This window comes from Belonocnema kinseyi, chromosome 2 (genome assembly GCF_010883055.1).
Source record: "Belonocnema kinseyi isolate 2016_QV_RU_SX_M_011 chromosome 2, B_treatae_v1, whole genome shotgun sequence".
Lineage (NCBI taxonomy): Eukaryota > Metazoa > Arthropoda > Insecta > Hymenoptera > Cynipidae > Belonocnema > Belonocnema kinseyi.
In genome coordinates this window covers 83727923-83739590 of record NC_046658.1, presented here as the reverse complement: position 1 = coordinate 83739590, position 11668 = coordinate 83727923, and the positions used below count along the sequence as shown (strand labels likewise).

The 11668-nt window shown below is 29.8% G+C and overlaps 1 protein-coding gene across 2 annotated transcripts in view; it reads right to left on the bottom strand.

Annotated features, from left to right (window-relative positions):
• The window catches only part of LOC117168218 (serine-rich adhesin for platelets-like), a 160783-nt gene that overhangs the window by 65166 nt on the left and 83949 nt on the right, over positions 1–11668 (bottom strand). The gene's annotated exons all lie outside the window — the stretch shown is intronic.

Sequence of the window (11668 nt, the reverse complement as noted above, 5' to 3'; positions counted from 1 at the left end):
CCTTCATCCTGAACAACTTTTGTCTGAACAATTTTTTTGTACAATATCACTATTCTGAGATTTTTTGGTAAATAGATTAAAATGGCCCACCCTGTATATTAAATCAACTTGTTTACGGATTGTTATTTGTATTATACTTGTTTGATGATGATACCGAAAATGTTTTTTGTTTTTACGTGTCTCTAACGGCTTAGGAGATCCTCCTAGAAAGTTACAATTTTTATTTTTTTGAAGAAAATTTTTAAGGGTTATACTCATTCAGACCCACCGATTCGGATTTTTTAAATTAAAAGTAACTAATTTCATAATTAGAAATTTTTCATTCATCAATTTTAATCTCATTTATGAGCCAAAAAAGGTTCGATAATCTCAGCCAAGATAAGACTCGTCTTGAGTCAAGTATCGTCGTCTTAGCCAAGACAAGGCTCGACTTAAGACAAGTAAACGCCGTTTTACCTGTCGTGGCCATCAAAGTAAGACGAAGGCCTATGTCTCGACTCAGTTTTGAGACGCAGACAGACAAAGATACAAAAACGTTTATATGATAACATATGTTGTGTGCGGCTTTAGTAACTGAATTTCAATTTTATAGCGACATATCATTCTACGAAAAATTTGAAGTATATCATTGGTCCACATTTTGTTACTGTAATCTGGATTCTGTGTATCATCATTTCCTACATAATTCATGATTTCATGCGCCTATATCTCATGTCATTTCTCATGAAATGGCGAACGCATACTTGTCTTAAAAAACTGAACTGACATGTAAACGTGCTATTCGTCAGTATTCGCGTGGGAAAAGCACCGCGATAACTTGTGGAATAAAATTATACGATGAAAAAACTATCTATAGAGAGTGCACGGACAAAAATGGATGCTCAAACGTAACATCTAGATTTTCAAGGTTAAAAAATATTATGTTTAACTATAGGACAACAATCTACATGTTCATAGTTAACACCTGTAGATCTTAAAAAGTGAGATGTTACTTCCTCACAGTAAATCCCAGGAATAAATTTTATCTTTCAAAAAGATAAAAACGTTGCATCACGTTTATCTGACGAAAGATAAAATTTATCTTAAAAAATATCAAGTTTATTTGACGTAAATATTTTGTTGACATAGGTTATATGTAGACTTTAAAAATTGTAAACAAACACTATTTGGTATAAACTAACCAAAGTGCAGACTGTGTATTCAGTAAGTCTATAGGTGAGTGATTTTTGGGTTCAAAATTAGTGAAATAAAGTGAGAATATTTAAAATTGAATACCGCGAGGATTTTTAAATTTATGAAGGACATTTTTTCTGTGAAAATATACGCAGCCGTCTGACATATAACCTATGTCAAAACAATATTTACGTCAGATAAACTTTATCTTTTTTCAGATAAATTTTGTCTTTTTTCAGATAAATTTTATCTTTCGTCAGATAAAAGTGATGCAACGTTTTTATCTTTTTGAAAGATGAAATTTATTTCTGGGGTTTACTGTGCTAACATCCAAAATGTTCAAGTGAAATATCTGAGATATAACATGTATGTTTATGTCAAATAACGCCTGTAAATATTTGAGGAATTTACTTATTTATGGTCCTTTAAGGAATTAATTGATAACTTATTTGTGAATTTACAATCATACTTTAATGTTTGTACACGAACGAAAAAGAGATAAAGAGCATGAAATGTCGATCAGATGATACACTCAGTCCAGTTGAGGTTATGTTCAATATTTTGAATTCAAAATAAAAACGGGGATAAGTAATCGGCGAACGAATGATCTGTAATCTGAATTCAACATTCTATCTATTTTAAGTTACTGAAACTCAAATTCTATTACAAATTTATAAACATTTCGTCAAATATGTTAAGTCATTAAACCTGAAACTTAAGATCATGTTTCCCTTCTTTTAACAGTAAAAAGTCGTTATACAATTTTATTTAAGGATATCTAATTTTTATTACTTGTAAGTATTCCAAAATTGTAATATTCCATAATTTTAATATTGAAAATATATAGCTGTCAAATATAGTCGTGAAATCCAAATGCGCGATGCGCATGCGCTCGGACGGTTTTAACATCTGAATGTGTTTCAATTCAAAATAAAAATATTTTTACGCCTTACATCTCAAAAATATAGCAAATGTTTCGCATGAATATCTGCATGTTAGATGCTACAATCTTACCCTTTGAACATCTACATTTAAACATGCATTTTTCTCCATACCTTTGTGCTGTTCTATGCAGCAAGTTCATAAAGATCGTAGAAGCCACAATTGTTTCCAATATCTAATTATTTATTTACTTGAAGAAATATTTCATCTGTCAATATGTATCTTTATTCTCCTGAATGTACATATACGACGGTCATCGACACATATAACCTGCGACAAAAGTCTCACATGACATTAGCCACGAAACCCACCCTTTCTCATTAACGGAATTGTTTTACCTTTATGCTCGCTTTTATATGGCGGTCCCCTAATCGAATTCGATTAAGGGACATACATCTTTTATTTATTTCGTTCAACCGAATTTAGAGCCCTTTTACACAAAGCCCCTTGCGCAAACGGAGAGACGTTAAATTTCACTTTTCTTTGTTTCGAGGTATGGCTGGCAGGTTCGCCGTTATGCTACTAGAAGGAACACCTGACGCCAGTCAGTCCATACCTGTGGCAGGTGAATCAAGTCAGGTGCCCTAACAGATGGGCGCCTCTACTCAGGAAAGCGTTATAAACGGCCTATCATAAATGTGGGTTACTGGCGATGACTAACATTCGCACAACTTAGTCGAACTTAGAAAATAAGCTCAGGCCACATCACCGAAGGACTCTTGAGAATAGAATTTAACGATCCAATTTAGCCTAGTTTAACATTAGGATAGCTCAGGGTCATTTGTCGGACTGTTGTACTCACATTCGATTAAAATTAACTCAGATGGTGAGCCAATCCAATTTTTTATGGCAGTATTGTAATCAGGGGGTCATTCACATCTTGCTGACGAGTTGTATGAGATTGGCCTTGAAGGCTCAGTAAGTCTCATATACGACACGATGACGATGTTCATATAACGACTCTGAAATTGCAAACTATAATTTCCAAGAAAGAGATTCTTACATATGGAAATTGTAAATGGTGAAGTGTTTTATTCCTGTGATAAAAACCTACGATTAAAGCTTAATGACAATTTAAAATTTGGGATTGAAAGAAAAACAAAGTAAATTGTAAAGCTGGCCAAGAAATCCACGCAGTAGGAATTATCTTCATCTATGATTCTTCATTGTCCCAAAGTTCTCAAATTGCATACTCTAAATTTAAATTCGAAAAAATTTGACTGATTCAATTAATCAAGCATGTTTTTCCTGTTGTGCAGAAAGAACCAGTAGTATGGGCTAAATAACGGATATATTGAAAATTTTACACAAAATTCCGAAGGATATATGCTAAAACCTAGCCTAAAACGTAATTTTTTGATTCATCTGACACTTGCTTATGCCGTGCATGATTTTTTTTCATGCGCTGCCTGTGAATGGATGAATGCACATTATGATCACGTTTCGAGATACGAAATGAAAAACGTAATACGTGTCTGGTAGCACATTAATTAATTTGTTGACTTTTTTAATTTACCTCTATTATTTAACTGTGCATATTACTTAATATTAAAAATACTTTACATATTTCTTAGCACGTTTTACACGTTTGGACATGCAAAGTCCAAATATATGATTATTGGGACAGTCACATTTATTCAATATTTAAAAACAGGAAATCAATCAATTTATATGAAGATGTTACCAAATGATATCTGTAGATGTTATATTCTTATAATCTTCCGAAATTAAACTGTAAAATCTCTCATTTTAAAACATGCAGGCGTCCGTTGAGTTTGAGATTGTACGTCGTGACGCGTGTCATATGGTGTCATATTTTTCATCTACTTGCATTGTAAAAACTATAAATAAGTGATGAAGTGCTTATTAGTGCTAAATCACAACTCATTTGGATTTAGAAAATAATTAAGTTTATATTTATTTTCATTGCACGTCACTGTCACTAGTAGAATTATAGAGACTTAACATTCTTTACTTTCGTTTCCGTAATAATGTGATAGCCACGTTCGTACTTATTGTGTTTACAAAATTAGAAATTGTTTCACATTTATTTATGGATTTATCTAACCAAAATGTTTTATTGATAAATAATGCATTTATGAATACATTTTCATAAGTTATTATATGTTTTTTGAATTATCTAATATAAGCTCGCATAACGCAGTCCCATATGGTAACATAGATATAGTACTCGAAGATTATATCTGGTAACATATTTTTTATTACCCGGTCTATAATCCATTTATCTTAGTGGTTGTGCTTTAAAAATAAATTTCCTTTGCTTTGGATTTAACTCTAATTCAAAATTCGATAATATAAGCATCTGTCGAAAGACACACCATATTTAAACGACTGGGTCTTTTGTAGATGCTTATCCGAGTGGCCTAAACCTCTCATTAATGAAGTTTCTCGCACGTGTCGTGAAGAAAAGTCGGATGCTTGAAAGAACAGCTGCCAACACGTGCATATTAGAAGACAACTAGCAGGGCACCTATATCAAAACCAGGATCTTATGTCCGTGAAATAGCAGCTGTAATCTCTTCTTTGAATAGGAATCTTTTACATCAAAATCTTTAAATCTGTAGATTCTTTAAAATGCTGTAATACAAATTACAAATGGAAAAAAGCTGCATCGCGAGCTGCACACAATTTATTTTCCAGCTTATATTTACTACAATATAAATACAGCTGAGTGTCCATCCTCGTTTCCATCTGTAGACGCTACTAATAATGTAGCAGGATTTCCATAGGTATCACTGGATCAGAAACGCAATAAGAACAAAAACTTTACTGGAGTTTTGAAATGCCTTTTTACATTCTCATCAGAGAAGGTATTAGATTTGAGTAAAATTTGTCCCCTCCCCCCGTTTTTGTCGAAGATAAGGAAAAAAATAATAAGGTAAAAGTTGTTCACACGTAAAAGAGATATGAATTTGTTTTTAATAATTTTTTATAGGATACGTACTTCGTTTTATTCCTAAAAAAAACACTCAAAATTACAAAATAAATACATTTTTGGACAAACGACACAAGCGATGAAAAAAATGAGTGAACAAAAGTTGCCCATCCAAAAAGAGCTACACGGAGAGACTTTTTATATCAATATTTGATTCATTCTATATGTATAATTAATATAAAATGTAAGAATTTAGGGATAATCGGGGTACTGCTATAAAGATTCCTACTATGATAAGAGATGATGATATTTCTTTATGTATTATTATAAACTTGAATGAGCAAAAATTATTATTCACGTTTAGAAAAAGTCTTATTTACTGCATGAAAATGGTGAGCGTGAACAAGTGATAATGGTCAATAACAAGTTTTGTAAAACTTTTAGTCAAAAGTCAGAATTTTAAGTAACATAAGTTGTAAGAAATGTAAGAAATTTTAGTATTCTTGAGTAAGGATGTGTATTGAAATGAGTACCACTAAGTGATATCTGCAACAGGGATTTGCGAGAATTCTAAAAGACTATACTAAAAACGCCCGAAGGTTTTCGAGCTATTCCGTCTATAGTCGAACTCGCGACGATCACACCATCTGACCGACTGTACTGGGCTCATGACTTAGGATTCCCCGCCAAATCTCTTCAATCATGCGTGCGTTTGTAGTAAAAAAATGTTCGTAACACATATAATAGAAGCTTTTAACACTTTTCCATTAAGTGCGAAGAAATGAAACATGTCCATCTCCCAACTCAATTAAAACATTATAAAACAAGTTTCATTGGAAAATATAGATTGCAATGCATTTAGATCAACTAAAATATATAAGTTAAGACTGATTCACATAGTGTTATTGATAAATCCATTTAGTGTTCACTGTTATGATAGTTGGGTCAATTAAAAAATGATATTTTCCAAAAACCAGCAAAGATATCATCTAACTATATTCAAAAATGAGTGCATCTTACTATTTAAAAAAAAAAACTTTAAAAAACGAATTTCCTTCTTTCCAGTTCTATAACAACCATAACAATATAAAAATCCCTCTTTTAAATTCAGAAAAAATCGAAAATAAACACTTCCTCTCCTCCGACTCAATAATAATTTATATTTTTTAATTATCTTCTTCTAATTAAAAAAAAAAAAAACGAAAATGAAAAATTCTTTCTTCAAACACAATAGAAATTTAAAAAATTAAAAAATGGCCTCTTCCAATTAAAGAAAAAACTGTATCACTTTCAACTTAATAAAAATTTGACAAATATAAAATGTACTACCAATTTAACAAAAATTAGAATTTTCTATATTTTTAAATTATCCTCCTTTAATTCCGACAAAAAACAACGAAAATAAACAATTCTTACTGCAAACACAATAAAAATCTTTAAAATAAAAAAATGGCCTCTTCAAATTAAAAAAAAAAAACTGTATATTTTTCAACTCAATAACAACTTTACAAATATAAAATGTACTGCCAATTTAACAAAAATGAGAAGTTGATCATTTCAAGGTTGATAAAAATGTTAAAAATACAATACTTCACATTTTTCTACACAATAAAAATGTGAACCTAAAAAAGTTCCTCTCGCAATTTCAAAGAAATTAAATACCAAAATTAATTTGATTTTTCTCAATTTTCGCCCTTTCAAATTAATAATTTTCAATTGTTACTTAACGTTGCAATAACAATTGTGAAGTTAAAAGTTTACATGTCTTACTCTGTAATTTTTACCATTCAAGGCTTTCTATTTCAAACGATTCAGTTTCAAATTGTTTACTTTTGAATATTTGATGTATAATTGCTCATTTAGATATTTTTTTCATTAAAAATTTTCGAACTGAATGAGTTAAAAATATAATATTATCGACTGAAACAATATTTAAAAAGGATTTAAAATAAAATAAAATCTTTTAATTAATGAATGTATTAATTTTAAGTTATTTTTTATATTAAAATTATTTTATAGAGTTTGTATCAGCACATTTCAATTTGCTTAATTATTGGAGTTTTCGTATAGAAAAAGTTGAATTTTTAACATCAAAATCTGTAAACTGTGTAATTTAAAACAGATTTAGAATTATATTGTAATATAATTTTGGTAAAATTTTTTAAACTCGAAATATAGTTTAGTTTTGAAAACCATTAATTAATTTATATTGTTTTATTTTTAAATCCTTTCAATTAAAAATTTACGTTTAAAAATGACGACATAAAATCGAAAAATTATCAAGTAAAAGATTTTTGAATTAGCGTTGTGAAGTAAATGATGTAGGAATGAAAACAGTTAACAACTAAACTTAACATTAAAAAAGAAAGTTGAAATCGAATTTATTTTTAATTGAAATATATTATGTGATATGATATTTGTGATATTCCAAGTGATTTGATAGATTTTTCTTCTAAAAATTTGTGAAATTCCTTGTAAATAAATAAATTCGCTATCATACTCATTTCTCGGCTTTTTCCGGTTTAAAAAAATTCCCGGTCATTTCCCGGGTTTCCGTCCAGCGGCTACCCTACAAATGATAAGTTAACAAAGCTTCAGATATAGATTATTGGGAAGATAAAATTCAGTAAATGATAGTACTACATCTGCTTTAAGAGTAAGTAAAATATTGAAAACTTAAAATTACGTAGAAAATTAAGAATATGGAGGTTCACGTTGCCATATTTATTATTTTATTTTAATTACTTTGAATAATAAATAATTATTTTTTCATCTTAACTTTGAAGATAAATGTTCTAAATTGTTGTCTGATATAATTGCACATTTTTCAGGAGGTTCAAAAAGAATTTCTTCCTGAATATATTTTACTGAAAATATGAATATGTTAAATATGCTCTGAATTTTAAGCAACTATTAAAAAAGTAAAAAGAAATTTATAACAAAAAATCAAGAAGCTCATTTATCTCGTAGGCTCAAGTAGGTTATAGTTCAATATATTAAAGGCATTTTTTGTTAAGATTTGGATTTTTTTAGTGGTAATTATATCTGTCCTAAAAGCTTGTACCATTAGGGAATTTGTTGTCCTTCTATAAAGTTACTTTCATACATTAAGTAACATTATTTGATTTTATATATAAAAATTTTATTGTTCCTACACAGTTATATATTTATAAGGACTAAGAAAAAGATTATTCATAATTAACTCGCGTAATTGTTCCATTCATATTATAGTGGTCTAGAAAATATCCTTATTTTTTTCTTCTAAAATGGCTCGATCCCTAAAAATTGTTCCTTTTCGTATAAAATGTCCACTGTATATAGGATTAAAAAAATTTAGGTATCTCTTAAGCCCATGATTTGCAAAAAATTGCTTATGTTATTTTAGTTTCCGCTGTTAATGTTTTTTTTTTACATTAGAATAGAAAAAGGATAAAATGCATATGTACTGAAGTAAAATTATAAATTAATAGTTGAAATTAAAAAAGCAATTTTATGCAAAAATTGACTTGAGAGATCTCTAAATATATTTTTTTTATAAATAATGAAAATATTCAGGAGACATTTTGACACCAAAAGGAAAAATTTGTAGGGCAGATATTTTAGAAAAAGCTTTTTTTGGACCACGCTTCATTTATTCCTATTTTTTAACCACTTTTAATAAACATAGTTAACTACCATTTAACCCTTCACAAATGAATAACGGAAGTTTTTTTTAAGTATTCTGTAATACTTTTTAAGGAATGTAGGGTCAGAATTGCTTTAAAGAATGTGATATTTAGTACTTGAGTGGCTCATTATTCAGGAAAATTATACCTTAGTAAAATCTATAGATACCTGGCAACATCCTTGAATTGCCAGGGAATTTTTTTACAGATTTTGAGTAGAAGGCCTGAGATAATTCTAAGTATAATATTTTTTAATATTTGTATTGATAACTTTCAACATATTAAATATATAAAGAATATACCGATTATTGGTATAAATTACCGTGATTCTTTCTCAAATGAGCTAATAATTACTTTTACAATTTATAAAATAAAAAAAAACCTGAAACTCCAGAACTGTCGCTTAATACATCAGAATATATTTTTTAAATTATTCTGAGTTTCTGATATTTTTGAGTGTCTTAAACTAAAGGTCAAGTTCTTTAGCCAGCCATTTTGAATAAACAATAAAAAAAAGCACATTGGAAAAGGGTGCGTAGTTTTTATTTTAATCGTGAAAAACAAAATAATAAAGAATAAAAAAATAAAATCCTCCTGCTGCGTGGGAAAATTCTCATCACAACTTTCGTCTTTTAATTTCTTTTTTCTCTCGTGTGTGGGTTTTCAAACAAATTAATTTTGTTATGCTTAAAAAAATGGCAAATTAGAAATTGTACTTTTTCATTCAACAATTTCACAGCAATTGAAAGATTCCGAAATCTTTAAATATATTTTCAGTGTGTGTGTGTGTGTGTGTGTGTGTGTGCGCGGATGTGTGATAAATAGTTAATTAAGCCTGGAGCACCTGAAATTTTAGACCTAGCACTATAAGTTTCTTGCAAGTAGTGATACGTTTCTCTCGTTTAGTATGTAAGGACCGAAAGAATCGTAAGTTTCAGCGTAATGCGTGCGATTTGTAGATATAAGATAGGTTTATATATGCGTATAGGTATTAGTTTAATCTTCGTAAATAAACCCACTGTAGCCAGCGAGCGACAATCCGGCGTACACAAACACACACACACACACCCACGTATATATATTAAGAAGTGCATGAAGTGCATGGAATAGTGTGGGTTCGTCGTACACTTCTCTCCGACTTCCTTTTTGTCATGCGCCAGCGTGAGACACAACATCACGTGACCCCCATTTTTCGTATAGCGGTTTAGAAAGATTGCAAAGCGTTCGTAACGAAATGTTCAACATTCTGTTTCATTTCTTTCAAAGCACTATACTAATTTTCGTTATTCGAATCCATTAAAAAATTTAATACAGCGACTTAGAAATACTGTAATTTTTTTTGAGTCTAATATACAGCGACTTAGAAATACTGTAATTTTTTATGTAAGAGTCTAAAATTCGTACGATTTATTCTAATCAAAGATATTAGTCTGCATTTTCATAGTCACTATTCGACTTTTTCTAACCGAACCTCGACACATATGGACACATTTTTTATAATAATTTTTAGATAGGACGAGTCGATTTTTTGTATTCGTAAAAAAATAAGTTAAAAAATAAAAAAATTACATTTTTAGAGAAACAAATCGGGAGACCAAAAGAAAAAGGAGAAGAAAAAACTTCTTGAACCAAAAAATATCTACAAAATTTGTTATAAACTTTTGTTATAAAGATATACCAAAAATAAAAAAATAACACTAACTTTTGAGTAAAAAATACTACAATGTTGCATTCGAGGCGAGAAAATTGGTTACCTCGCTCGACTTCACTCGGCTCCCAAAAGGTTTTTTGATATGTCTTACTCGGTGAATCTTTTGTTTTCATCGTGTCGGTCGTCTCGACATCTACTTATTTTGAATTTCGAGGTTTTGGATGTCAAATATTGGAAGAAAAATACAAAAGAAAACCACATTTACTTTCATTGATAATAATTAGAATAAAAAAAACACAAGTTACTTGGCAAGCGCCAAATGTACGCAACACCGCTCGCTTGAACTAATACTTTCGTGGAAACGAGACGAACCGAGACGATAATTTTGACAATTGAACGAGACTTTTTCTCTTTTAGTACGTTTCTCGTTAAATATCGCAACGAATGAAATATTAAAAAGCACAGGCTTCAATAACATTTTATTTAACATAATTTTTCGCCTCAATTATATTTACATATTTATTCAGGATTACTTTACTCTAGGATGCGTGTTTTTGTTTAAAATTATAAAAAATAATATTAAAAATAAACAAATTAAATTGATGAAAAAACGAGACACGTTGCAATAAAATGTTTTATAATAAAACTTTATTTTTTCTTATAGGACGTGCCCTTTTTCAATTATAAAAAGAGGACAAGGAAAATACTTTTCTTTCAATACCAATGCATATTAAGAACTGTAATAATATAAATTTATTGAAATGATACATTTTTCAGAATAGCTGAGAGTAAATTTTAATGCAAAATAAATAAATAATAAAGTAATTATTTAAAAAAGCACGAGGTACGTGATGAGAATGTGTTCGTTAAAGCCGAAGGAGCTTTAACAAATGAGAATTTACAATCGCCAAATGAAAGTTGTCGATGCTTTAACCTTCAATTAAAAAAAAAATCTGTGCATAAATGTGGAGAACATACAAGGACCGAGAACGTAGCGCGAGAGAAAACAGTTGCGCGCTTAAACTTGCTATTGGAGCGAACCGCGGGGGATGATAATGTGCCTGAGCAGCGGGCAGAAGAAAAAATATATATAATTTCGGTACTCTGAACTTATGTTATACTCTGTAACATTAAGTTTTCTCAGTGTAGCAGTAATTTTATTTGCAGCTGGAAAGGCAACGTCATCAATGGACATGCAGCTGTAACAAAGCCGAGAACAGAGTTTGCAGGAGTGATAAAAATTGTCGAAAAGAATGGGTAGAACTTTTTACCAAATATCAATTTTCCTGAAAAAAATATGTTTAAAGGGATAATCGGAATAAGGTGTAATTGCACTGAATG